Source organism: Larus michahellis, chromosome 5 (assembly GCF_964199755.1).
Source record: "Larus michahellis chromosome 5, bLarMic1.1, whole genome shotgun sequence".
Lineage (NCBI taxonomy): Eukaryota > Metazoa > Chordata > Aves > Charadriiformes > Laridae > Larus > Larus michahellis.
The window spans coordinates 27,662,611-27,684,849 of NC_133900.1; the positions used below are offsets into that span (position 1 = coordinate 27,662,611).

Below are 22,239 nucleotides of genomic sequence, written 5' to 3' on the forward strand. Positions count from 1 at the left end.
TCACATCCTATGTAAAATCTAAAAGCAAGGACACGTGCAAAACTGCAATGTGAAGTCCCCCGAGCCTTCACTCCAAAATCACTTGTGGAGTCTTCATTCCAGTAAGCAAATTAAGTGCTATTGATTGGGCTGGTTTGAGTTTTGTTTTGTTCCTGGGACTGTGTCAGACTTGTCTTCCTCAAAGGGAATGCTGAAGCTTTTCAAAACAGCTGGGAGGATTTTATTATCAGAATAAAATGATGTCATCCTTGGTCTCTGCTTGTTTTGACCCTTTTGCACAGGACACAGTCTTGAATAGCAAAGAAGATCTCCAGCAGATAGAAACAGGCTGCAAAGGTTTTCTCACACACAAACACACACACACAAAAAAAATCCCATCCCCCTGCAATTAGGTGGGATCTCAGTGTCATGCAGAGGTTTTGATGCTATTTTTCTTACCCTGTGCTGAAATAAATGTGTTTGTCTACAGGGAGATGCAAGAAACGGAAACAAGGAGGTCTCTGAATACAGTCTTTGTGGCATTCTGCCTAATGATTCACCTGTCTATTAGTCACCTAATTTCACAGTTCATAAACTTTAAAGGTTTCAGTTATGAACAGGCCCAGTGGTCCTGGGATAAGAAAGTACTTGTCTTCCATATAGAACAAGAAAATAGGTTTATTTGATGCTGCTGACAGCCGGTTTTAATTCTCAAATGTAGGTATGTGTGAGGAAACCTGTTCAAGAAACCCCACCAGCCGCAGCACTCTGCCATCCAAAATGGAGAGACGCTTGCCTGCATCAGCTTGCTTGCTAAGAGACCTGATGTGTCCATTTTCATACACTTTCATAATAAAGTTGTCTTTTCTTATGGCCTATAGCTGCAGTCCGAGTACCAGACCCAATGCAAAGTGGGATATTTATGTCACCACTCCCATTGCTACGGAAGTTTTTTCCTTCACTGGAAAATGACTAAGTCTGTCTCCTTGCTGTTTACGTATCTAGTTTCAGGATTTGGGCTGCACATTTAAAAGCTATGTTGCAAGAGCAATGTAACTGGAAAAAATGAAATCCTAACATTATTAGTAGCCTGTGATCCCATGTCATGGATGAGTTTCCCATGGCACAAAGCTTTCTATAACTGAAGAACATAAAAAAAGTCAAAATAGGAACTTATCAAGTTCACTACTCCTATTTCTCAGGAGGATTCCTGCTCTTCTGTAATCAGTAGCTTTATGCAAGCAATGACTCAAATAGGAAGAATTAAAAGAAATTTTATTCTAGAAATGCTTTTTAAATGCTGGTAACAGTTCACCGTTAATTTCCCTGGGCACATGAACAAAATTACTTTGAAAATGCAAGAATCAGCTGGCAAATGTCAATGGCACCGTAATGGATACATCCTGCAACTTGCCCTATAGGTAGAAATTCATTTGCCATCACCCCTCAAGCAAAAGCCTGAGTAAGCAGATGGATTAGTAAGGTAAAGGTCAACATCTGTGTTCTGCTTTGGGACAAATGGGAAAAAATAAATGCCCGGATGTTCCCAGACATTTTAGGTATATTCTTACCTTCAGTCTCATATCAGCTGCCATGACTAGGGCTAGCAAATACCTTCTCTTGGTTTGCATGACCTGCCACCAGCCAAAACATGTCTGGGTGCCGAAAGGCACTGGAGAAGCTTTAGCTCACAAAGGAGCAGGAGCAGTCAAACAGAAAGTCTGCTCTGTAAAAGGCAGAGAAGGGCAGGGAGTGTTAAAACCAGTGATGGCAAGGGGTAGGCCTAGCCAGAAAGGAAGAATTTGGAGGCTAAAGGAAATCAGTTGTGCTGAGGATCACAAAAAAGAAGCTGTGCAAAAAGAGAGAGAATAATTATCTGTGGAATTGATCAGAATAGCAGAGGCCTGAAGTCTTGAATAAAACCAAGCAGGAAGCACAGAGGGCAAGTGAGCTCCTACGTAGCTCAATTTCTAGCACTGTCTTCTTCCATGTTGACCAGGAACTCATGCCTCGAGCTCTTACATATTTGACAGAACAACCCCTCAAGTGGCTAGACAATATAAATCAGAAAACAAACCATTACAGCCATAAACATTTATCCTCAAAATATATTTTTCCAGTACTTGAAAGTACAAGACTAGGAATAACACCCAGCAACAGAAATATATTTCAAAAGCCTAACTGGTGCACTGTTGGTGTTTGGTCCTCAGACCTGGGGCCTTCAAAATTTTGCTCTTCCGGAAGAGACTGTCCAAGTTTGAGAATATGCCAAAAATTAGTCTTCCATGGACGAGCTGAATATCACCTGCTAAGCAAATGGTGATCCACAGACCTTCAGGCTTTTTGATCCCAGTTCTTTGAGATATTGCACTGACATTTTAGAGATGCACCACCACCACTCAGAAAGGAGGGCAAAGTATGAGATTTCTTCTTTCTTTCTTTGGTAATGAATGACGAATATGCTTTGCTGACTACTGCTCAGGAAAAGAATAATTGCCATTTAGAGGCTTAGTCAAAATGTAGGCTTCAAAACAAGCAGCCTGATTTTTAAAAACAGTCAACCATTTAGTATGACAGACAAGTCCCATTTTTCTAAATTAAGCATAAAGCATAAAGTGCTCATAAAGCACTATTTTGATTTTGGAGAAATATTGGAAATCTGATGGAAGCTATATTTCCAGTCCACCAATAGCTGCTGAGTTCTAATCATCTTTGTAGATGGGCTAAGTCATTTAGCACTGCAACAGAAAACAAATCTTTTCAAAGTTGAGACCTCAAAGGCTAAAGGAGATGCAACGTTCCAGTAATGTCACAAGCCATTTCTTGAAAATACTTGCAAAAATATCAGAATAGATGCCATTTCCAAGAAGAAAATAAACTATAGGTAAGAATGCAAATTGACAAGTGTCATTATTCTTTCCTTGACCAGTTCTTGGTATCTCTCGATTGGCCTACTTTTTTTTTTTTTTTTAAAGGATGTTGCCATAGTGATATTACAGAACCTGCAAAACTGTCCCAGCTATTCATCATCAGAGATTAAAATATATTATGAAATGGGTTTTAATATATTATAAATTATACATACTGCAATACCAAATTCTATTATAAAACAGGCTTTAAATAACATATTGTGGAGCTAGAGTAGCTGTCCCATAGTTCAGGTGGAAGATTGCTTTGTATTATAAAGTCTGATTTTTCAGTCTTGCTAATGGCCCCGAGAAGGAGTCATCCACTCTGAAATTTTATCTACAGGCTTATATTCATTGCCATGATTCTTCCGAGAAGCTGGGGCTGGAGAGAGACACAGGGTTAGATTCAGTGCCGCTGCCTGGGCACCCAGTGCCATTCAAGATGCTGTAGTGGAGCCGAGACATGTGGGGCCAACAGAGGCAACAGACAAGCTATGGGAGAACTTTGCTTTTCTGGTCAGCAGCTGGAGGCCAGAAGCAATGCCCCAGGGCATCTTTAACAACACTAGATGCCTATTTTAGACCAGCTTTTTTCCAGGGAAAGTGAGGTTAGAAAGAAAACAACCAGATTCACATTTAAAAGGGGTGTTGCCATAGCATTTCTTTTCTCCATGTTTAGGAGGGCAATGAGGAGTCACACAGGGAAAGAAGCCTGAAATTCCCCCCTGAATTCTTCCTTTCACCTCATATAGTGGCACATTTAGTAACTACAAAGCCAGTTTTAGTTTCCGGGCTGGAGAGAACCTCTTCGGAGCTAAAGCCTGACAAAGCAGATCTCTTCAATTCCAGGTCTCAGCCACTAACCACGCAATCCTAAAGTATTAGCACACCTTGCTATGCACTAAAAGCAGGAGCCCACCATGTCGCCTTGGAGATAGCTGGTGTTGCACCCCAGCGTTACAGTCTGCTGGGAGTATTAATTCCTCCAAGGGAATTTTATTCCTACAAGCAATAGGAAGAGCAAAGAGGTATAGTGGTGAAAAAAGCTCTGCTAAGTCCCCAGACCAGCAGAAGGCTGCAGCCGCTTGGATAGAGATGCTTGCAACAGCAACAAAGACCTAAGCTTGCACATTGGTCATAAATGGCTCATTGAGCATAATTTGCACACAATTTGCACAATGCCATTGATGCACACAGGTTGCAAAGCACACGCTGCTCCCTTATGGACACGGGAAGGCAACTCCTGTTGCCTTTTAGAGCAACATCCAGCTGTTTGCTTGGATGCTGAGCCAACACCTCAGCACTACCACAGAGCAAGTAATCCAACAAAACACAATCATTCTTAAAAATGATTTGTTGAGCACTAACTTTGAAGTGCCTAATCAATTTTATACACACTTTACGTGAATATTTTGAGCTTAAAAATTGCTGCTTATAAGAATTTGGGATGTTAAAAGTACAAATGCTTTCATGATCCTAAGAAACACAAACAGGGACCCAAGCATCTTATCGGTTCAGTGCCAGCTCCAAGGTGTCTTCATTAATGGCCAACTGTTCTGGGTGCTCCTCAGCAGCTGGATGACTAGTGGCCAGCCTAACACACATTAGTGCTTCAACCTGGAGGATTTATGCCGTTCTTCAACATGCGGTGTCAAATGCAGTTTTCCTGATTGCACTTCAGGATTGTGGCTTTGAAGCCAGCAGGCGATAAGGGCAAGAACACCAAACGGACCATGTCCCTTAGCAAGGAAGTCACAATCATTATGACTATTGTTATCTGTCGCCCTGAGACATCAGGGGCTGTGGGCTTCACTAGAGCCAAGTGGTGACTTCTTTTCCCTACAGATATTCAGTGTCTTAAGTATAGAGGGCTCACGTGACTCTGGAGTCACAAGAGGGCTCTGCATAAATCTCTGTGGCATTTACTGTTTTTCCAAGGAGCAGACAAGTTTTTTTCCCCCGATTCACTAGTGGAGCAACGCATTTCATTAACCTGGCTTTTATTCATGACAACTTGAAAGGTCAGAATCAGTAGCCTGCAATAGTTTCCTCATTCTAACAATGAGGTTTTCCTGCTGACGAGCATCAGGCACTGCTGAAACCTCAAAAAATAAACATTATGCTCATAGGTTCCTTAAGCATGGTAAACTCTCCATCTATCTTGCAGCTGCCAACCAGGATAATTTCACAGAGTCATCCACTTGCTGCTATACATATACCACTTTAGATTTAAGTTTTACCAGCCTTGTCTTTAGTTTTAATCACACACCTTGTGCACATGACACATGACAGCCCTGACACTATTTGGGCTCATTCTAAGTCTCTTCAGGAGCATGTATTTGACTTGTGTGATCTGTAGGTTGTTTATGCCTGTATCAGAAACCCATCCTAAATAAACTCTGAGTCTGAGGTTTTTATGCTCTTACACCATCCAAGGGTTCAAATAGACAACAACTTCCCATTCAGAAGATCACACACAGAGCCAACAGAGTCAATCAATTTACTTTGCTTCCTTGCCCTGCCTCACGAGCAAGACTTCATGCTCTATCCCTTAGACTATGTGGCATTGTAGGTCAGCATTTTTTGCCTGAAGAGATGTAAATAAAGATATAAACTTTATAGGAAGCTCAGTCTACTTCTGGATAGACAAAATCCCAAAGATTTCTCCCTAAACTAGGTTACAGTTTAGCCTGTTATGATCCTGTCATTCTTGATCCTCTTTCTGAGCTACCTTCACCAGCACTACTGGGGTCCTTGGTCTGCAAGCGGCATCTGCTCAAAGTAACAAATTGTCACTTCTGGTTGATGCCCAATTTCAAAAGCAAATTCAGAATTCATACAGGAATTAGGAATTATAGCATTCTCAAATATGAATGCCAACTCAGGAGGCCCAAACTTAGGGGCACCTATAGAAAGGATCAGGCCTCTCTTTGGTGTCAGGCATCAAAAAGTCATGACTTAACACTGAAAACTCAGGCTCGTTTTACCAGCACTATCCAATGCAGCGATAAATCAACCCATAATTTTCCCTGGTTCTCTTGAGCTAAACTAAATTTCCCATTTACATTGAACCAGAATTCTCCTGGAACATAAGGAAAAATAAATACAAAGACAAATCAATGTTTTTGATAACAAATTTCTCTGACACAAAAGAAGTAAAACACAAACTTGAACCAATGCAGATCAGATAAACCCTCAGCGGGGAGCACTGACTGTGATGAACTCCTTGACGTGTTGGCTTGATCATCTTTTCATACACACTAAATAAACCCACATGAGTCTGCTAATATTTAAATTAAAGTAAGTACCATTTAAATTGCAAACCGACTCTAGCCAAGCATGTACCCTTGAAAAATTCTGATAAATTTAGCCAAAAGAGATAAGCGATGAAATCAGAAGTAATTTATGGAGATGTAAGGTTGACAAGTCTTCCAAAAGAATGTCTCGATCATGTTTGAACACTTTGAGGCATATGGGAACAGAGCCATGTTTTTTTCAAGGCAAAGCGAAAATGCACAGAATGGGAAAAAAAAAAAAAAAAAAGAAAAAAGAGGATCATCAACATGTGTTTCTTGGCTCACGTCTGTCATCTCGTCTGACTACACAAAAGGGTGCAGGCTAGGCAGGATGCTTGCGCTATCCCAGGCTGTCACTCAGTGGTGTCATGAGATGGCAGGATGCAGCCTGATCACCTCCAGCACATTCAAGTTTGCAGGTCAACAGTAGTCACCTCCTTTGCAAGTTGTGTGATTACAGACAAACATCAGAAGAAACGATCCTGCAACGCCATGAATTAACCTATGAAGAAGCCTAATAGCTCTTGCAGTTGGCAAGGTACTAGGCTTGCTCTGGGTGATGGAGCATGTGGCTTTGCATGTATTGCCAACTGCAGCTTCATAGCTTACTGAGGCTGGAGAAAGCACCTGAATAATCCCTGTGTGTTCAGAAAAACATCACAGAGCTTGGAGATGACTGTGAGTGATGTCAAATGATGGTGACCAGGTGTGATATGGTCCCACAATGCTGTGGAGGAGAAGAACATGGCTTACACCAAGCTGCCATGCTTTGGGCACACACTGCTGTCCACTGTTCCTTACTGTACAGAGGATATTTAACACAAAAGGGCCCTTTCACATTGCCAGTTGCTCATTTTCAGCATCTTAATTCAGAACTGCAGGCCTGAGCCCAAAACCCTGTTACACAGAGACTGGCACTGCATACTGTGAAAAGAAACTTGGTGATGACTGTAAGAAACATTTACTCTCACCTTAAGGCCATCTCATCTCGCCAAAGAGAGATGAAATTACAAGTAGGTAAATGACAGTTAGAGGTTTCCTCTGATTATTTAAAAAAAAATGAAAATTCCCATGATATATTGGGTTCACCAAGAAGGGGGAGAAAAATAGATTTCCTGTTTTCCTTAGCCATATTTCTAGAAACGGTTGAATAATTTTAATCTCTAACTTTTCCAACGAATCAGCTTTAGGCAGAGAGCAAAGGCTGAAAATCACAGGACCACGGGTAAACTCTAAATATCTGCTCTCATTTTGAAGTCTCCTGCAATGACGAACACTATCATAAAGACCACCGCATAGCATTGCCAAAGTTACTGCCAAAGCAACGATGCGTACCCTTCCTCAGCAAGATCTAGTACCTGGGGGAAGCACTCTGAAGGGTGCGTTTCCTTTTCTCCACCTCTTCAAGTGCTGCTGGTACCCACCCACATCCAGAAACCTGGCACTTCTCAACAGCACTACAGGCTTGAGGAAGAGTGGCTGGAGAGCTGCTTGGCAGAAAAGGACCTGGGGGTGTTGGTCAACCGCCAACTGAATATGAGCCAGCAGTGTGCCCAGGTGACTAAGGCGGCCAACAGCATCCTGGCCTGTATCAGGCACAGTGTGAGGAGCAGGACTAGGGCAGTGATCATCCCCCTGTACGTGGCACTGGTGAGGCCCCACCTCAAGTACTGTGTCCAGTTCTGGGCCCCTCACTACAAGAAGAACATTGAGGTGCTGGAGGCTCCTCAGGCACAGTACCTGAACACACTCAACAGCCTCACCAGCAAGAAGTTCGTGTATTCGTTGTAGCAGAGGCAGGCAGTGGTGCAGTGACTGGCTTCATCAAAACCTGGACACAAGAGCTAGCGTGAGCGAACACACAACTTGCTCTTTGCATTGTTATCTTGCAATCTCTAAATTGCATTACTATGGAAATGAGACGGGCATCTCTGCAAGACTGAAAAATTGCAGGAAATTGAGAGTTGTTGGGAGAATTTATGTTGACTTCTTTAAAAACGGCTGGTTTAGAAATGACAGATACTGAAATTACATCGTATTGGGTTTGTGTGGTCAGATTTGCAGGCGGGCGGGAGTGGGAGGGAACTACAGGGGTGGCTCCTGTGAGAAGCTGAAGAAGCTTCTCCCATGTTCTATATCAGTGAAAAAGGAGGGGAGGAGGTGCTCCATGCACCAGAGCAGAGATTACCCTGCAGCCCATAGTAAAGACCATGGTGAAGCAGGCTATCCCCCTGCAGCCCATGGAGGTTAACAGTGGAGCAGATATCCACCTGCAGCCCATGGAGGACCACACGCCAGAGCAGGTGGATGCCCGAAGGAGGCTGTGACCCCCTGTGGATTGGGCTCCTGGGAGGACCTGTGAACCTATGGAGAGAGAGGCCCATGCTGGCGCAGATTTGCTGTCAGGACTTGTGATCCCGTGGGTACCCAAGCTGTAGCAGTCTGTTCCTGAAGGACTGCACCCCATGGAAAGGACCCACGATGGAGCAGTTCATGAAGAACTGCAGCCTGTGGGAAGGACTCACGTTGGAGAAGTTCATGGAGAACTGCCTCCTGTGGGAAGGACCCCCCACTGGAGCAGGGGAAGAGTGTGAAAAGTCCTCCCCCTGAGGAGGAAGGAGCATCAGAGACAATCTGTGACGAACTGACCGCAACCCCCATTCCCCTTCCCCCTGTGCCACTTGTGAGGAGGAGGGAGAGAAATGGGGAGTGAAGTTGAGCCCAGGAAGAAGGGAGGGGTGGGAGGGAAGGTGCTTTAAGATTTAGTTTTTATTTCTCATTACCCTACTCTGATTTGATTGGTAATACATTAAATTAATTTCCCTGAGTCGAGCCTGTTTTGCCTGTGACATTAATTGCTGAATGATGTCTCCCTGTCCTTATCTCAACCCACGAGCCTTTCGTTATATTTTCTCTCCCCTGTCCAGCTGACGAGGGGAGTGACAGAGCAACTTTGGTGGGCACCTGGCATCCAGACAGCATTAACACACATGAACAATCCGTACGTGTACATTTGCATCTGAAGAATGTCAACTGGGGATTAACATTTTTAAAACATCATTTTCCGTCTTAAAAAGAGAGGAGCTCCAACTGTCTTTAAATCTAAGGCACATACTAATCTTTCCAGCACACGCAATAGTATTTGCTAATTACTTACTAGTTTTTCACATTCCTCTAGAATTCCACTGCAAAGCAGAAGTTTTTGTGGGTGAAGCACCGCTGGAATATTAAGTGACTTAGGACAGAATATACTAGACGATTAAGAACATTTTCTTAATAGATATTTCCATTTCAAAGAAGGGATTCTGAATTTTTCCATACAATTTATTTGACTTGGTTGGAAAATAGATGGAGGAAAGAAAAGTCCTAGTGATGTCTAAGATACTCAGTCATTTCTCTTGTAATTTAAACATTAAAAATTGCATTGAAATTACAGAATCCAAAAAATGCCACAGAGCTTTAAAGTCAAATCATTCCTCTACTCCTTCCATCAGATCCTTTCACACTGGAGGCATTTTATTGTGTGAAGAAAAAAAAAACAACACCAAAACAGAGAAAGAAGCAATCTAATTTAAATTCGTATTATTATTGCTATGGGGGGCTCTGTGGATAGCAGCTGGGCATCATTGCTATCAGCGCCGGGCAAACATCACAAAGGACAGTCATTGCCTCAACATCTTTATATTCAGGACAGCTAAGGCATCCAGAAAATAACAGGAAAGGTGGCAAATACATATGCAGAAAAGCCCAGGAAATTTTTTGGACTCTCAGTTCAGCCCACCAGACTTCAGCCCAGGAAGACCACAGAGGAAAGCAGAAGGGCACTGAAAAAGTTCAACTAAAGAAAAGCCAATTTTCTGAGGACCAGCACTTGAGTGATCGAAATGAGCAACTTGAGTTTGTCTTGCAACAAGAATAAACAAAATTTTTTACCCATGTAGTAACCAAGCAGCAGCTGTAGAAGTTTCCCTGATCTCAGACTAATTTTTGGAGGAGAGACTGGAAAGGGACAGCATGTATGTATTTCCCTCACTGTTTCTCATCGAAGGACCGAATTTCACTTGCATTCCTAGCTTATGGTGTGAAAACTGAAATGTAAACCCAGAAATATGCAGCACGCTCCAAAGCGCCTTGTCAATACATTACTCCCTACATCAGAACTGCAAAACTGTATCAGGACCAATGCTGTGGGAAGCGTCTCCTGGCTTTCTAGCAACAAAACAGACAAGAGGTAACATCGAAGTGCTTACATTGCAGCCTGTCTTACAGATAGTGCAAAAGGCACACAGGCAAAGTTCCTCTCGACATCATTCTACATCATCAGAGGACACACTTTAAAAGTTCAATTTATTTATTGAGATCACGGTTAATGTAAGTATTCAAATATGAGAGGCCAATTACTCCAACCTTTGTGCAAAAAATAAGGTTTTTGTTTTCCCACATGTATTTAGTGAATGATAGTCATAGTGGGAAGATGCAGCCTTTGCAATGTCCTATGATGTCACTATTGGGATTATTGCAATAGACGTGGAAGAAATGTGATTGGCCAAGTAACTCCCAAAAGCAAGGATTAAAGTAGTAGAACAAGTTATTTTCACAGGCTCTGCTAAGCATTCAAATTCCAAGTGTCCCATTGTTTATAGCAAAGAGCATAACAAGAAGAAATGACATAAACATTAATCTACCCAGGTGACTGTGACTGACAATAAGCTGGTGAAGGACAGCCCTGTAAATGGATATATGAAGAGACCACAAAATTAATTCCTTTTGTGATATAATCCGGACTCTAAACTACAGCAGAAATGCTAATACATTAATCTAGGTCTCTAATGTCACCATTCTAATTTAATACATTACTAGGGAGACAAATCTCTGAATACATCCTGCAAAAATGGTGTGCATTGTTATGATTTTCTTAATAAACCATGGAAAATTAAGATAGGCATTGCTAGAAGGCTCATATCCTAACGTAAATGCATTTTATTGTTTTGTGGGATGTAATGCTATACACATATACAGACAAGTTATGATATTACACTAATTTTTGCAGACAGCCTTGAGACAGTTGACAAACTACAAACGTAATGTGCTGTCTGATCCCGTCCCTTCTCAATGCAGCTCTTCAGCATGAAGTATAGCAGGGCTGACGCAGGACCAGCAAAAGACATTTTTAGCTGAAGCAGCAGGGTGGAAGATGGCAATTTGCCTTTGTGTTGATGCAGCTGCAGGGTGGCAAGTGTGGGTGGCAGAGCACAAGTGCTCAGTCACAAGCTGCTCGCTGCCTCTTGGGAGAACACCACTCAGACCCTTACAGCAGGGACAGACAGAAAGTTGCAGGACAGATCACGTTTCTGTTTTAGGCTCTCACACAGCAGCTCTTTTCTCTGCTCAATCCACTGGTGTAGTAGGAAACTGCTGCTCATCCTAATTTTACACTTAAAAAGTAGAGAAATGCTTTTGCTGATTCCAAAACATGATGCCAAGAAAACTGCTGGGCTCCTGGGCAGGTCTTCTCCATGGTTGGGTGCTCCAGAACGGCTGAACTCTGATACAAGAAAACCTACCTTGGAGCAGGGAACACTGAAAGTTACAGCCTGGGGATGGGGTCAACCCACTAACACCCAGCAGCAGCATTTTATTTAATCCCACAGCCCTCCTAGTTTGACAGTGCCAGACAATGAAACAGGAAACATCCTGGTGTTACCATACAAATCCATGGCGCCTTGAATACTGCAAGTAGAACTTGACTCACATGCCAAAAAATTACAGTAGGTCTAGACAAGGTATAAAGGAGGATAGCAAAAATGAGTAAAAGAGTGAAACGGCTTCTATGTAGAGAGGGACTTGAAAAGAATAGGGCTTCAGCCTGGAAAATACAATATGGTAGATGTCTATAAAATCGTGAGCAGCATGGAGAAGGGTATAGGGAGTGACTGCTCAGCATTTTTGGATGCAAAAACTCAAGGCCATCAAATGAAGTAAAAACCGATTAAGTTCAAGAGCAGACCAAAAGAGGTACTTCTTCACAAGATGTATGGTCGAGCTGTGGAGCTAAGCCACAGGATACTACAGATGCCAAAACCTTTCTTGGAATTTGAAAAATTAACAGAAGAAAATTCCTTCTCAGGTATCGAAAGACAGAGATGCTACCTGTGGCTCAGAAAATCCCTCAGCTACAGACCAGCAGAAGTGGAGGAGCTTCATGACCTGCCCAAGCACCCTGAGGAATGTGGCTGCATGTCTGACCCAGACTGCCATTGCAATCTGACGAGGGATGCTTCTCTGCCACCACACTGAACAATATTTGACTCTCTATGCATGTCTGAGCCTCAGCTCATATGGAAAATGGACAGCTTGTCTATAGAGCTGTAATAAGTCACCATCCTGCTATGTGTGATCCATTTGCACGTGGAACAGCAAAGCCCTCTCAAGGGCAGCGCTGAGAAGTCAGCACATACTATGTGGTATAAATCACAGCACTGAGAATGCTACCATCCCCAAAAAAGAATCAACAGACCTCCATCTCTAGCTCAAAGAAAAGACCCATCCAACTGTTAATAGCACATTTAGGCTCATTTGCCGATAGGGGCTCATCAGTCCGGTGACGGATGCAGGGAACGTATTTTGGGAGGAAGCAGGCTCTGCCCTAAGCAGAAGGCAGCTGCACTCATGCTGCCCATTTGCCTCCCTGAGGCTCATTTTAGGCCGTGCTCACGTCCCTAGGAAGGGATGGCAGGGCAAGCTACGGCAAAGGTAGGCACCACCCTCTTTGCGCTGGTCCCCCCCCGGTCCCGGGGACAAAGCATCTCACTGCAGAGCAGCCCCAGACAGGGGTTAAGGCTCAGAGCAGAGCCTGGATTTGTGCAAATCTAATGTTTGTCCAGTTGCATGCATGCACCCCTTCTGCCCTTAGGTTCCCAAGTTCAGGAGTTGCAGCATTGGAGAGATCTGCCCTTAAGACAAATGTATGGTGCAGGGCCACCGTAATGTTTCCCTTCACAATAGCAGTACTTTCAAGATGGTTTTTTTTCCCCCTTTGGAGGTGTAGCTCTTTCAATTGCAAACATTGTTCACTTTAGGTTGAGACAACCCAGAAAGGAAAGAAAAGCTTTTGTGTAAATGGGCGCATGAACTTGTTTTCTTTGGAAAATATTGAGATCATCCTGGAGAATGCAGATCCACCACAGCACCTCCTGACTAATGCAGCAATGCACTTATTAGGGGAAAAATCCCACAGCCTTCCCAGAAATGCCACTAACTAGTACCCAGAAATAAACCAGGGGCAGCAGCACCTCTCAAGCAGTACCATGTGTAGAGCACCCAAAAGAAACAAGGATGAGGAAAAGGGCAGAATGGGTGGTATCTATGAACTGCTCTTCCTGGATACTGGAGCATAGTACAACCCCTAAATTAGGGATTATTTCATTCAAAAAAAAATGGATTTATGTTTTTGTGTCTACATGTTTGTATATACCAGTGAACTTAAGTTGAAAAAACTCAGAGCAATATATTGCAACTCAGATGTCAGCCTTCGGCTGTTTGCAGTGTTCACACTAAGTATCCCTTTAAACGCGATGCTGCTAACTCTGTTCTACTGCAGCCTCATGACTGCTCTTCTCCAGGGTAGATGGACTCAAATCCAAAAGGTTCACTGCTGAGCACCACAGAGGTCCTCACAGTATGGGACAGTGGCCATGCAGTGTAAGGTAACAGACTGATACCTGTTTTTATCATGTGCAGTGAGGAAATGCAGAAAGGATTCCCCTAAAGAGCAAACCTGCTGCATTTGGCTAGCGCAAATCTGGCTTTGCAGAGCCAAACTCTAGCACACAGCTGGCTGTGAAGCACCACAAGAAGTCAGGACTTCCCCCCTTCCATACACAAAGATGCAGCTGCCAAAGAATTAATCCGCACTTGGTTTTGCCTTCTTTGACCAAATGCTGTGCTGCCATACTGCACAGATTTCAAGTCAGCAGGGCAGGTTTGATCTTTGCCAATGCTATGGCAGGTTTGATTTATTCTCAGCTATAATACACACTCGGACTGTGGCTTCTGGCAGCTTGCTTTATTTCCAGATCAATGAGAAGTTATTATTGTGGAGAAACAGACTTGGGGAGTGGATCTCATTCACCCTCGGGCACAGAAGCCCCGGATTATTCACAAGTAGACAACTCTCTCTGAGTTGTCTTAGGAGCGTAATGGCTGAGTTTTAGGAAAACTTCTAAAACTGATGCCGGGCCTGGAGCTGAGCCTGTTGCAGGGGGTCACTCAGATGGATCTGCCCCTCCATGAGGACAGCTCAGATAGCACCAGGCATCTCAAACAGTGCTACGTCTATACAGAGGCAACCAGATTACAGCCGGTTATACATCTGAAAAATTTAACTTAAATACAGAAAAGCAGCAGCTATCTTTCTTTTCTCCTGTGCTTTATCTAGATCCTTTCTGGACCCATTGCATACACCTGTGGCATAAGAATCCCTTTCAAGAGCCAACAAGGTGCAGAGCTCATTGAAGTTTGTAAAGGTGACTGCAAAACAATTAAGGGCTATCCAAAACTGACTCTTGGGGGTTATCTCAGGTGGATGGACTTTAATAATAAGTGTATAATTCAAAGCACCTGGATTTTCTGTCACCTTATGGGCTCCAAAGTATAAGAGAGAAAAAGATGTGGTAGCAGACGTGTAGGGGGAAAAAAAAATAAAAATCTGTATTTCTACTTTGTGGTAGACTCCAGTAATTTCAGCATTCCTTTTCTATTCAGAAGAAAGTGTTGAAGTTTGGAATATAATATGAGCAAAAAGTCTCAAATGTTTCATTTGGGGCTGAAACATTTAATCCAACTTCCAAATGTTTATCTGCCAGCATACAAAATAGAGAAGGGTCTCCTAAACTGAACAGCACTGAAAAAAAAAAATAAAATCAAGATTTTTACTTGCTGGAAATCTGTGCTGAAGGAAGACTTTTTTGGACAGATATGCGAAAAAATATGCTTCTCAGAGGGCTTCTTTGAGAATCAATTTTAGATAAACACTATGAAACCACAAGTAGCATGATAAACATACATGCCATGTTTCTTCACCCAGCTGCAGCTGGGAAGCCAAGCAATAAATACTATTTATTTGTTTTAATAGTATGCTTAGTGAAAGTATTACCAATATTTCCTAAGCTTAAAATCATCCATGAATGTATTTTACCATGAGGCTCAGCATTTTCATAGTAATTTACAACTTTAAAAGGGTAAACTCTATTGCTCTCTGTCAAAGCAACAACTGGGTAAGTGCAGAACGTTACCATATGAAGCATGATGAAATTTATTGCTGCAGTCATTAGTACATATTGATTTTGTTTATAACAACCCAAGGGGAATACTAAAGCTATTATGCCTGTGCTGGGCTCTCTCTCGCTCTCTGACAGGACGCAGACATGGCAATGCCAGCTTGCAAACTGCCACTGCTGCTCGCTTTTCTCCAAGGACGGGTTTTCGTGAGAGATCAGCATTGCTCCTTTGCTAAACACATCAGGTTTTGCTCCATTTTGTGGCTACTCCATGCATAGCTTCATATTTAAGAATTTGCAGCTCTCAGACAGCCTAGGCAGCACAAATACTGATTTGTTATTAGTCAACACATGATTAAATCATATCCACTCCTTATTACAGATGATTGTCACAATTTAAATCAGGTTTTGGGTCACTTTACAGCGTTAAGAGTCCCACACCTAGCCTTGAATCACAGCTACTAATAGAAGAACTGGTTGACGTTCTCTTAAAGTTATTTAATTATTTCTGCAAAGTACAAGTAAAAAGACTTTTGCACAGGAAAATCTGAAGCAAAATGTGTTTTCTTGTTTGACTTGTGTGGCAAAGCACCATTTTAGACAGATGCTGATTTAATTTTTAACTGATCAAAGACATAACATTTCATATTTGTGTAGGAAAACTAAGTATGAAATTCAATTTAAAGAATCAGAGAGTTGCATTTCAATATTTAATTTAAAAAATAGTTAATTATTTTCATTTTGCAATTATGACAAAAGAGATGCTGAAAAAGTATTTCCCATATTCACATGATTTTAAACATTGAGGGTAGCTCAGAAATTTCCCCTAATTAACCTGAAAAGACTGATACAATTATTTCATTCTGGTCTTTCTACCATTTTTACTTAAAAGGTATTTCCTTAATTGAACAGAAAAGCAATTTCAGTCTTAATCACATCAGTCCACGGAGTGGAGCATTATGAAAAAGAAATTGCTGATATAACAAGCAAGAAAAGGGGAAGTTACCAAGCTTGTGACTGCAGGGCCAGCTTAGGAATCACCTTCCTCCACACAAACTCAGCAGTTGGGAGGCTACAGATGCACTTCTCAAGCTTTGGAGTTGCAAAAAAAAAAAAAAAAAAAAATAAATACTTCTAGGTGTGCATTTTGCTTTTTCAGCCCCATTATGCTAGAAGAGTGATGTAACACAGGCCAATCCACAGATGCACCACCCTGCTAGTAGGGGTGAGGAATGGGGTAAGCACAGGTGAGCTATTGACTCCAGCTGGCACAGCAGAAGTCACCAGCAACGCCAAACAGCATGGACCCAAAGAGGAGAAAATATGTCCAGAAAGCAGACCTTTGCAGCTAAGGTAGTTCCATCCTCACAGATAAAAGAATACTTGTTGTGCTCGGTTCCCTCTCTCCATCAGGTCCATCCCTTGCAAGTTTTCCATCACAGACTTCTGTTGCAATACCTTCCCTTTTCAGAGAGAAAAAACAGCTTATGAAACCAGCCAACAGCTGCTTGCATTGGATGGTTTGTGGTGGATGGCCTTCATGTAAAAAAAAACACCTCTGCCTCAAACCCCTCAAGGTACTTCACTTACTCTCCTATAAGCGCTCCTTTTATTTCTCTTAGCGCAAAGAACATGTTATTAGTGATCATTAGTTCAAACCGTCATGTCCGCCCCCACTGTGGCTATTGCAAGAGTTCATTAGAGGCCACTAGGATGAGAGATCACAGAAAATTTTAAATAAATAAAAATATAAAGTCACAGCAAATGCACAATTACTTTTAATAGACTGCCCCTTCCCACCACTCCTGTGTGCATAGTCTTGGTACTCACCACATTACTCCAGCAGCAGGCACAAGGAGCCACGTCACACAAGCAGCCCAGAACACTGCCTTTGGGCAGTTTCCACCTCATGCTCTTAGGTTGGCTTATCTCACTACACAGAGCTATTTCTTATATATTTCTATGGAGGTCACAGGAACCTCAACTCACAAGGCAGAAACTCAGTTTATACAACCTTAGGTAGCTGAAAAAGCTCATCACTGGCAGCCAATGGTTGCAATTCATGCTCTATTTTGTTCCTTTCTTTGGTTTTTTTCCCCTCACTGTGCAGCAGCACAAGCAAGGACCAACAGCTTGCAACAGGAACTGTGCAACAACCATGATATGATGTCTCCACAGGGATCTAACTCGGCACCCACGTGTGAGTAAATACATCCCTTTGAATCGGTGCTCCGGTGAGGATCAGCTAACACAGTGGTGTACTTTCCCCACCTTCCCATTTTAAATCATAGTTGAGCATTTTCTGTACTCTCCCAGGGAGCATCATGCAGCAATGAAACTGGCCACAGCACACAGAGCTACAGGTACAAGGGGGCAGGTACCTGAGGGAATGGAAACTACAACCTGTGGAGCAAGCAATCATTTTAAGCCCTGCTTTTAAGGCCAGGCTAATCTCTGTCCCTTGCTTCACGCACATCATTTCTTTACTGGGGGTGTTCAGGACAGGCCATAACCACTGGGACATTTGAGATCAGTCTGACAAAGTGTCCTTAGGGCACACGCCTTCCCACAGAGCACATTTTCCTACAGATCAACCAGCATCCTCAAGGGAATAACAAACACGGGCACCACTGGGAAGTTATTTGACTCAGTACATTTGTGACAGCATGTGCACAGCTACATCATGCCTCTCTGCTTGGAAAATAAAATTGCGTTACCCATCGCTCAGAAGATTTTAATTTTCCATCCATCTTCCCAGATGTATTTCCTCTTTTTTTTTTGGTGTGTGTGTGTGTTTTGGTATTGTTTGGGGTTGGAGGTTTTTTGTTTTGTTTTCCCTCATTTGCTCTCATTCTTCCCTCGCGCACAGCAGCCGGCTGCTGGACACTCAAAATCCCTCATGAAGTCACTAAGTAATGTCACCACTTACTGCTTTCCACCTGCAGTCCCATCACCACTAATTACAGCTTCCATAAATTAGTTCATTGGTGACATCTAAATGAAGCCATTTACAAATTGCAGTAATGCCGAGCAGCCCAGCTCCTCAATACGGGTAATGACTACATGTAAACATCATCAGAGTGCACAGGAGGGATGATGTGCTGAATTCGCCATTGTTACTGTCCAGCCAGGAGGGCATGGATTTAATTTTATCTCATGCATATAGGATTTGTCCATGCTGCTCAAAGCAGAGAATGAGTGCTTGGATTGCCAGTGCTCCCTGCATTCGCTACAAACCAACGGAATGGGAAAAAAGCATCATGGAATTGGAAAGCTTCACTTCCTTGGAGAAAGCATTTAGCCTATCTGTTCTTAAGCACAGAAACTGCGGTTTTACCAGTCTTGCTTACAAACAATGCTCCCCTACAACATCAAGATGCCTCTGAGGGTAAAAGCACAACTCAGGATAAAAGGTATCACCTTGTAACCAGAAAGCAGAGTAGGCAGAGAAAAAACACTATTTTGCAGCCTCCCTGTAAGATCTGGCACAGAACTGGAGGCCTCGATCAACGCAGACTTCTCCAAGCAGCCATCAAGATGCAAGAAAATGTTCATGCCTTTCATGCCTCAAAAGTCAAATTGATCAATACATCTCAAAATACCTCCTTCCATGAGCCACTGAATGAAATCACTGGATTCCCCAACACTTCCTTCCACAGCATCTGCAAGAGAGGCACCCACCCCTGCATCACTTTGGGGCAAACATGCTTAGGTCATCCTACCTACCCTGCCCAAGCAGCAACAGCCGCTGTCGGCTGCACAGCCTGGGGAGCAGCACCACGCGGCAGCACAAAGGCCAGTTAACATTCAGACAACCGTCAGGGGAAACTTTGCCCCAAGCCACCTCATGCTGCGGCTAGACTGTGCTGCAGAGACGCAAACTTGCATTGCTAGCGGTGGGGCATCCTGGGACTAGCAGGGAAGGTCTTGCACCCTGGCCACAAAGGCTTCAATACCATATTCCCAGCCAGCTAAAGCATGTGAAATGAAACCGAGCCTTTATACAGCAGGACTGGCAAGCACAGGACAAAGACCTGCAGTTTTTCCCCCTGAAAGCCAGAATTAATTTTGTAAGCATTTGCTGCTTTAAACACACCCTCCACAATCCAGAGCATCGAAACAGAATAATCACTAGGTAGTCATTCTGGAAATACCCACACCATAGATCTTCAGTGAAAGCATGGTACAAAGAGCAAGACAAAAAATAAATTTTAAAAAACCCCAAACACTAGTTTTGCCATGGCTGCTGCTGTAAGAGTTTTAAGTAAGGTACTTTTTGAAAACAGCTCTTCCAAGTGCATTGATTGTTTCTTGCTTGCAGAAAATCCCGAGTTAGGGCTCCCATTGATTTATGTCACATTTAAAAGTGTAGTTCTCTTGAGTTATTCCACTACATTTCAAGCCAAGCAATTAATTCTTGTTTTTTTAAAAAACTATCTAGTGCATAGAAAGTTTCTGGAGCGACACACAGCACTATAGAAATGAGTCTCTTAGAAAGATGCTGAGCATTCCTATGCCAACATATTTCACAGATTGAACTGCTCCGATATTAGCAGCCTTTGTAGCACATGCACGCATGCATACGACACATCTGGAACATTGTGTCACTTTGGTGGCATTTAGACGGGTAGCGCAAGAAACTTGTTGACAGTCAGTCTGAAAGCACATCCTTGTCACCTGTCACATAAGCACTTTACGTGCAGAGGTAACCCAGATAAGAAGGGGTTAATTGTTTGACCACATGGATACAGGAACATTATTCTCTCCCTTTCAGTTAAAACTTGATAGGAAAAAAGAATTAAAGGCAATATACTCTAGCAGCTGAAATACCAATACCTGCATGTGCTGTTAGCGGGGAGGGAACCTGCAGCTCCCTGCAATAGTTTGTCTGCCATTCTCACCATCACCATCTGCAAGAGTTTTCCGTGTTAAACATCCCATCTTATATATTTATTTAAATGCTAAAGGGAGCTTTTTCCACCACTTCAAATCTGGGCTTAAGCACGGAAGCATAAAGCACATGTACGCTCACCTTGGTCAAAAGTGCTCCCTTAGCTTTTTTTTTTGCCAGGCACGTTCTTCATGAGTGGTCAGGTACAAGGAGCTGGCTATAAGCTGCATGGAACATGGAGGCAGCATCATCCTTAGCCCTGAGTTTCAAACTACGGAGAGTTCAGAGAGCAGCCACAAGTATAGTTGCATAAGCCATCATCTTTTCCCAATGCTTACAACAAGATATGAAATGCAGAGTCATTTTCAGCATTAATTGGCTCCCTGAGCCAAGGACAACAGCTGCATTGGGGTAAGCGCCTATGGCACATCCAAAAGCGAATCCACAACCACTCAGGACACGGCATATCAGCCACCCAAAGACATACTGTAGCAGTCAGTCTTTTCCTAAGGACGTTTACCATCCTCCACATGCCTAACAAACAACAGCATATAAAGAAACCAAATCTCCCTCCATCCAGCCTGGTTTCATCAATACAAACATCTCACTTCTGTGGGATGGCTGCATGTATAATGGGTTAGTGCCAGGCTAACTATTAATGCACTCATTAGCACTTACACAGGACCCACTCCACAATCAAAGTTATTGGAACTTCATTATGTGATTGTTATGCAAAGAAACCCACCAAACAAAACCCCACCAAAAAAACCAAAAGCTCATGAAAATACGAAGGTGACCAAGGTCAGGGGACAGCCCAGATCAGCCTGACACAAAGAAAACAGCATTTTGCTGATGAGGTTTCAGCCCAGCCATGCCATGTCACATGCTGCAGGTTAGCTCTGGATGCTGGAGCTATGCGTGCGTGTGCTTTGAGGTAAAGCCTAAGGAACATGGATGCTGCCAGAAAAGAGGAGGGGTCTACTAACCTAGCCCCCCTGGATAAAGGTGGCACTCGGGGCACAGGGAGGGGAACAGCTCCACACTCCCACTGCACAGGGACTGTGAGTACGAAAGGAAAAACAACACAAAAGCTCAGCAGCCTCCTCACCCCCACCCCAGCTAAGCATTTCCCTATATCCTCCACGCCATGGGCAGCTCTCACAGCACTGAGACCCAGCTCCAGACTCATTTGCAGGACCACCCTCAAAAGTCCTGCTGCAGGGCAAAGCAAAGGCAAGACAGGCTGCCGTGGCAGCTGCTGCTCCCCCATTTCATATCAAACACAGCAAGATACAGTCTTTCCAATTAAGATACAGTAATAAAGAAGGTCAAATTCCTTTCTAATACAGCCAGCAAGCCCAAGAAGCACATACCTGCTTCACTTCAAGGAACTCCAGGAATATCCAAATTATCCCTCTGCAGCCAAAGCACTCATCGAATATCTTTTCGTCCTATCCAGCTCCTCACAGCTGCTGCCCCAGCCCCACAGCTCCCATCTTCCCCAGGTGTAACAAGCTCTGCATTGCACAGCTGCAGCTTATGGAGCTGACGGCACCAGCATCTCTGACACCTGTGGCTGTGATTTTACAGCCCCCACTGACATCACTGCACCTGGAAACCCAAACGAAACTTAGGCCGAAAACTTCCAAATCAGACCCCACGATAAAACCCACAAAGCTTACTTTTTTGACAGTGACTACATGGCAATGTCATGATTTGAGACATGTTAAAAATCTCAGGCCGGGCAGTGGTTCTTCAGACCATGATTTTCATGTTTCCCTGCTAAATAGCTAAAAAACCTCTAGTGTTTTCCCAGTACGGAGGCTTTTTTTCAAAGGCTACCCTGGCTGAATATCTTCTTTATTTAAGAGTTCATCAAAGATTCT

General features: G+C 43.1%; 1 long non-coding RNA gene across 1 annotated transcript in view; it reads right to left on the reverse strand.

Annotated features, from left to right (window-relative positions):
* Nucleotides 1-21,832, reverse strand: part of LOC141743735 (uncharacterized) — a 51,042-nt gene extending 29,210 nt beyond the window's left edge. The window contains exon 1 of the long non-coding RNA XR_012587184.1: nt 21,727-21,832. This is a non-coding gene — a long non-coding RNA (uncharacterized LOC141743735). The remainder of the gene's footprint in view (nt 1-21,726) is intronic.
* Between the last annotated feature and the right edge of the window lie 407 nt (nt 21,833-22,239).